At 41.9% G+C, this 7,291-nt stretch overlaps 1 pseudogene; it reads right to left on the bottom strand.

Moving 5' to 3' along the window:
* Positions 1–2,137: 2,137 nt before the first annotated feature.
* Positions 2,138–7,181, bottom strand: LOC115923817 (annotated as a pseudogene).
* Positions 7,182–7,291: the final 110 nt, after the last annotated feature.

Here is a 7,291-nt window from a genome sequence, read left to right on the forward strand (position 1 = left end):
CCAAATTTTGTGTCAGTTCAGAAAAAAAACCCACTGTAATTACATACAGGACAAGCACACGTACATTCGGCCAAAGATTTCTTGATAACGAAGTGCTTAATGCCTAATTATCCTAAAATCTTAACACACCTAAATTTTAACACACAAATGGAAGACACTCGGGCTTAATACCTTTTATGAGTGAAACAAAATAACACCAAGAAAGAAGGGGAAAAAGGAAAGAAAATCAGACTTATGTACAATTTCAAAAATCAAGTCTGATTGAACACTAGAGGGCATGCAGAACAAAGATTTGACCAATCAGAACCCAGAACTCAAGCTAGGCCGGTCACGTGATGTCTACGCTTTGACCAATGAGGACACAAGAAATCCATGGCAAGTACTGCAAAGTGAGTATGCATGGTTTCATGTATAGGCTGGTTGCTGATTCCGAAATGGTGAAAACATTTGAAAATTAAAGCGCCCTCTAGTGTTCCTTGGACTACAGCCAATCGTTTGAATCTGAATCACAGCGACGGTGGCGCTAACCCATTCGCCAAGCAGTCACTCGCCATGAAACTTAGCTCTTCAAGAAATAATAATGATCATCAAGTGATTAATTGCATGATTTGTGATTGGTTTAGACGATTATGATTGTCGATTCTGCATACAAGGCAATCCTATGCAACAATTATTTTTGCCTATTACACAATAAATTACATTGAGCAGCTAAAAACTGAAACGAGTACATAATTTTGATATTAGTATAAGAGCGAATTGTTAGAGAACGTCTAAGCTAATAAAATTTGGCCGATGATGAATAAAACTAGTTTTCGCTTCATGCAGAGATCTGAATTTGCTAACCATAATTCTCAACGCTTGCTGAATAATAAATTAGCAACCGGAAAATTCTGAAAGCTTATTATGAAAACGCGCATTGAGAAGTCATTGCAGTGTACATGAATGCGCGCATGCAGAAATCTCCGATGAGGCATTTTATAGACGGTTTGCACTGCAGCCATGTTTGAGGTGTGTGCTTTGTTCAACAGGGGTACGCATTGGTGGACCTCTCAAGATGGCTGCCAAATGCAATCAATCTATAGTTAGTTAATTGCATGATGAATAATGTCCGATTACATACATGTAATGCACAACACCGACTCAAATACTACGTGCCGTACTCAATAAGCAGCAGGGTATAGCTCATCACACACACACACACACACACACAATGGAATATGCATGAGGGTCTAGCAATAACGGTTACTTTTTCTTGTAACTATCCGCTAAACAACGCAAAACCCTGAGAACTACCGTAATACATGTATGTACACTACACAATATGGTCTATACATGTATAAATATTGCAGATGAACATTTGATATGTGATGAAACCAACTAAACAGGTGCTAAGTTGTCTGCTGGCAAAACTTCATACTAGGCAGCACAAGTTCCAAGTGGCAGCTGAAGGGGAAGTCTGGGTGCAAGACTATCTGATCTGCAAGCCGTGTCCAAATCCAGTGTTTCTTTTTGTCAACGGCTGTGACAGCCACAGTAGTTCTGCAATGGCAGGAGCAGAAAAGGTAGCCGCAATGGCTGATAACCGGACATGGCTGCACCCAGCACTGCAGCCAAACAGTCGGGTGACTTACAGCGATCTAGTTCCATGGGCACACACAGATGATTTCCCTGCAAGATGGGCCGATTGTACGGTGCAATGGTGCAGTAAAATCACAATTCTTGATCCTCTATTCACACTTCCACCCTCTGGTAAGTCAACGGATGTTAACACCACACACCTGTTGGCTGATCTTGGCCTCTTCATTAAGATCTATGGACTTTCACACTTGCAGCATTCTTAATCCAGAGGGACTCACACATACAGTGCAGCGTACGCAATCTGATCAGGCAGACATTCTAAATCCAGGGGGACAAACACTCCAGCGTACAAAATCTGATCAGGCAGACATTCTAAATCCAGGGTGAGGAAGGGTGGCGAATATATTTACCTTGCATGCAAGGACCACGTTTCACAAATCGCAACCTTGGATAGTAGTGTTTTGAAACAGAAGTCATCATTTCGGTAACCTCTGCAGTTATTTGTTTGTTTGTTGTTCTTGTTTTTGTTATAGAGCTAAGAATCATGGCGATATGATTGTCACCGCGACACCTGGGAGCTGGAGCCGCTGGCTTTGCTGGACCCTGTGCTGCTGATGCTGAGAGCTGAAAATCCGCTGTGACACGACTTCAGACTGCTCATCGAAACCTCTGCAAGGTTTCAAGAAGGGAAAATATAACAGTTCATGAATATTCAGTACGTAAGCAAAGGAGAATGTTTGTGTGGGTTCCTCTATCACAAAGGGAAATATGACACCCAAAGAGGTGGTTTTTCAATATAGAGTTTTCGCCTTAACCTACTTAATACTGATCCATGTTCTGGCTGCACGCTTAAACGCACAAGTACACAGTCGTGTTTTACTATACTCTCGAGGGACAATGCTTTGTGTTCCTTTGTCCCTGTAATATAACACTTTCCCATAGAACTAAGCACACAATCTTACTACAGAGGACCGTTTTCAACAAAAGACCCAACTCTTGAGGACTGAAAGGATCTGTTGTTTCTCCCTTTGTGTGTCGGTCCTCAGGGGGTATGTTAGAACACGTACACGCACACAAACGTGTGTTGACCGTCGATCGTGGACGTCCTATTGCCCCTCTTTTGTTTGTACTCTTAACTTTTTAGGAAGACTCTCTTAGGTTTTGTACACGACCCCAATCGCGGTCGTATGCTGGGAATCGTGGACGATATGTTCTCTTTTGTTCTCTGGTATTTTTCGTCCACGGTTTGAAAAGATGAACACGTACATGTCTGTCAGACTTTTGAGAATGTACATCAGACCTTAATCACCACCACAATTGGTCAAAACATAATGGGGCGACTGTACAATGCCAGTTGGAAATGTGTGTTAGGCTGCAACTGATTTCCTCGACTACGGCTAACTGTAACACATCTGTCTATGGGAAGTGGCTTCAGCTGCTTCCATAGGTGCACGTGTAATCGAAAGCCGTAGCCATGCAATTCACATGTGGCTTTCAAATTAGGTTTTGCCCTTCACCGAGGTATATCGCCACAGGGAAATATGGCTTTGCACATGTGGCTTTGCACTCCCTTCCTGTGGTGGCACCCTACCTGAAATCTTCGTGAGACAAGACTTCATAGTAGTACATAATCTTGGACTTGTGATGGTGATGGTGGGCCTTGGCCTGGTCTGTCTTGGAGAGGCTGGAACTGCTGCTGTAGAACTTGAACTGCAAGATGTACCAGCCGGGGGCCTGACACACATGAGAACCCTGAACCAAAAACAAAAGTTTGGATAAGTTAATGTTGAGTACTTGTCATTTCTTGGATGAAATGTGGGATGCCATTTGGGTTTTTTAGATGACCTTTTTGCTAAATATTTTTCTTGCATTTACATTGCTCTTCCCATGTGTTATTGAGTTTCACTCCGAACTAAAAAAAAAAAATCTTTTTTTCCCCCAAACATTATAATAGTTGAAGGAGACAAAATTGTCCCACATTTAAGGAATAATTATATTCCAATTTTTTGAAACAAAAACAACAATAAATTCCGGCAGAATTTTTGTGTGTGTTAAAAGCACAAAGCCTACTTTTTACTTTGGAGTGCTGCAATGCCAAACACAGAAAAGAGGGTATTTTTTTTGGGGGGGGGGGTTGTTAATACAAAGAAATTTAACATTCATTATGAGAAGAAAACAAATCCAGTTAGTTTAAGAGCAAGGTAATGCTGGATTTTTTTGGGAAAATCCAACTTTACATTTTCCATCTTCCCAACAAGGATGTTGTCGAGTCAATCACAAGTCCATCACAAGTCCTCCAGTCCCAACTCAACTCGCAAGCTATTCAAATCAGCTTTGACAAAGGCATTCCTTTGTTATTGCTCATCCACTGTTATTGTGACTGGACTTGTGATTTACTTGTGACTGAACTTTTTTGATGGACTTGTGATAGAATTGACTACATTCCTGCTCCACAGTGCACAATTTCTCATTACAATTCACTTTGTACATACCTGAATACTAGCCCCTGCTTTGCAGACCAGCGGCAGCTCCACCTGTCTGTAGTCCACCCCGCAGACGTGAGACTTGTCAATGACCACCGAGTTGGTGGGACCCATGGGACCCATGGGTTCCTTGTGGACGGTCAGGGCCGTCGCGACATCAGACGGAGAAGACGACGTCCCCCGCGCAAGATGTCAAAGTCCCAGGTCAGGACTTGGTGGCATCCGTAATGTGGATAAGGACCTGAAAAATATAGGAAAACCGGATGAAATCAAGATGAAATCGGGGCTATCGGGTTCTCAAATAACTGGCTGTCAGTTGGACTTGATGCAGGAACTGAAGATCATGGGAGAAAATTAGAGATTTCAAAAATCTGATTATCCAAATTTTTTTCAAACTAAATAGCGTTATCTGATTTTACTGGAAGTTCCCATTCAGCTCACAGTCATGCCAACAAGAAGTGACGAGTGAGGTGCCAAGTGCAATGCCGTCCATAGATCCAAGATGACTGGGTATAGTTTGCAGGGTTCAATGACCACTGGGCCTTTACAAAAACACTCGAGCTGTAATGTTGTAATAATGGATGGGAACTCTCTGATGATCAGTCAAATGGGCAGGCTATTCATGAACCAAGAAGACCGCTAGCAAGTGAATGCGGTTACATCCAGAGACCATGGAGCAAATTTGGGGATATCCAGTTGTTTTTTTGTATAGTTTAATTCATAGACTAATATTTTTTAAGGTTGGTTTCGAATATCCGGTTTCTAAAATCCAATGCCTCTCTCCACCCAGGAGTATAAATGGGTACCAGCATTAGCTGGGGAGTAACCTGCGATGGACTAGCATCTGATCCAGGGGAAATATTCTCAGTCGTTTCATGCTACTGGAATCGGAGATAAGTGCCGACCTGATGGGCCACATTGGCTTGTGCAGACTATACTTTTTTTATTTGACTGTCAGAGAGATTTCGTTATGAGTTGGATTGATCTTGTTTACCTCTTGAGGTAGACCTTTCTGCACTGTGGCTGATTTGTAGACGGTCTCTGAGCACAGGGGTAGTTCATCCGGGTTCTGCAGATCCTCCATGGAGCGGTAACAGGTCTTGGGGATCAGACCGCCCTCCGGTACATTGCACTGAAAAAATCAAAATACAACATCAAATTTGTGACAATTCTCAGCCTGTGCAATGGCTAAATCCCTTCCCTAAAAGATCAATTGAAAGGTCTTGGTTCTGCCCAAAATATAAAAAATCTTTCTTCCCATCAATTATGATTTTTTTCCCCCCAAACTATGATGTAGTTTTTCTTCGAGGGATAATTTGGAGAAAAAAATCATCATGTATGCCTGTTGGGGAACAGACTATGAGAGACGAGAAAAAGCAGGGTCTTTATAAAAAATTCACTGAAAAAAGGTACAACGAATAACTTTCCATTGGTGCTAAAAGGGGCCTTCAAACAGTCACATTATTGCTGGCAGACATTCTAAAATCAGATTTTGCGCTTACAACGATTTTGTGCTTACAACAAACACATTACTTCAAAAATTAATTTAAAAATACTGTATTTCACCTTTAAGCAACTTCTAGACTAATGAACTGTGTAATATATTTTGTAACATCTCTGACGTATTTTGTCGTTTAAAACAGATTCTTAACTGATAACCTTTCTTCCTCAATTGTTCTTCCTGAAAGTAATCATAACATTAAGAAATTTTAAAAACATTACTCACATAACACTCCCCGCCCAGAAAATCTGGAATGAACCGGGGGTCGATATGGTCCGGCAAGCCCCCGATGTGCTCCATGTAGTTCTTCCCGCCGTAGATCAAGAACTTCTGTCGCGTGTTCTCGTCGATAAACGGCGAGACCAGGGTCCAGATGACGGGAAAGACGGCGCGGGGCGCGGACGATCAAGAGTTTGCCCATGGTCTCTGGGTAGTTTGCCTCCACGACTTCGATCATGCGGAGCAGGGCCTTGACCCCGGGCGCCAGAGGTGGCGCATGGAGAGACCCTCGCAGTCCACCAGGCAGGTCCAGGAGCTGATCGGACGGCGGCCTTGCGGGTGGCCTCCTCGGTGCGCCTCAGCCCTTCCTCATTGATGGAAAGGACCTGGAGAAATGTTGTACAAAAGAAAAATCTGGTTATGAGCTTCAATCGAAAGAAGGCCGGACAAAGTAACTTACAGACATTCATGTACAATGTAATTGGGTATCTGTGAGGGCAGAGATGGTTAAAATTGTGGTTGATTTTAGCTGCTTTGCACCAGAATGGCAGCATCGAGCTGTATACTCCCCAGGAAGCTGAGGCTGTCTTTGGAATGTTTCACTGCCCTGATTATCAGGGGTAATGAAAGGTGCTTTGATCTTTAGTGCTATATAAAGTATTGATTCTTATTATTCTTATTAATATTTGAAATAAGAGGCACTAACAATTTATTTGTTGAAATGACTCTGTGTCTTATTTTACACAGGGGTGTGAAATCTCAGTTTTAAAGCTGATTTCAGCTTTTTTATTTTGGATTTCAGCTTTTTCCCTCACTTGCTGTTGTAAAAAAGTATAGGAGATTTCCAAAGTTCAGCTTTTTTTACACCTTTTTCAGGTGTTTTCAGCTATTTTATCAGTGGTCACTCACACCCCTGTTTATAAAAGATGGTGAGCATCAAAGTTCTTCTACAAAGTGATAAATCATAAACCAAATTGCAATGCCAGTTGTAATTAATTTATTGAGGCTTTACATGTTGTAAGAGGCTGCTTTTCCCAGATTGACACTTGTACTGTAGTACTGGGCACTGCAAAATTTGGCAACAGTTTTTCTCGATCACATAATCATTTCATTGGGTTGGCATGATCGTGGGGGCCTACCAATAGCATTTGTTTCAGAGAATATAATGCTATCTGGCCAGTATACACAGATTAGCGACTTTGACATAACAGACCAAGGTTACCAGCTAAAATGTTATGTTCATTCTTAAGCCTGGTTTCCAAGGCTAGTTCTGCATACAAGCAGCTGACAAAATTGATTGAGCATCCTTACATGTCTAAGTATAGCCTCCTCTCCAGCCGCTTTGATTAATCCCTTGACATCCATCTGACCAAGACGAACAATGTAAAGAGGTCGACCATCTGCGAGAAGAAATATAAAAATGAAAACTATCCCAACCAGCCGAAACCAACAACAAATATCAAACACAATATCAACCTGTAACACTGTCAGTTTCGGAATCTAATGGTAA

Source organism: Strongylocentrotus purpuratus, unplaced genomic scaffold (assembly GCF_000002235.5).
Source record: "Strongylocentrotus purpuratus isolate Spur 01 unplaced genomic scaffold, Spur_5.0 spur5_contig_357, whole genome shotgun sequence".
NCBI classification, from domain to species: domain Eukaryota; kingdom Metazoa; phylum Echinodermata; class Echinoidea; order Camarodonta; family Strongylocentrotidae; genus Strongylocentrotus; species Strongylocentrotus purpuratus.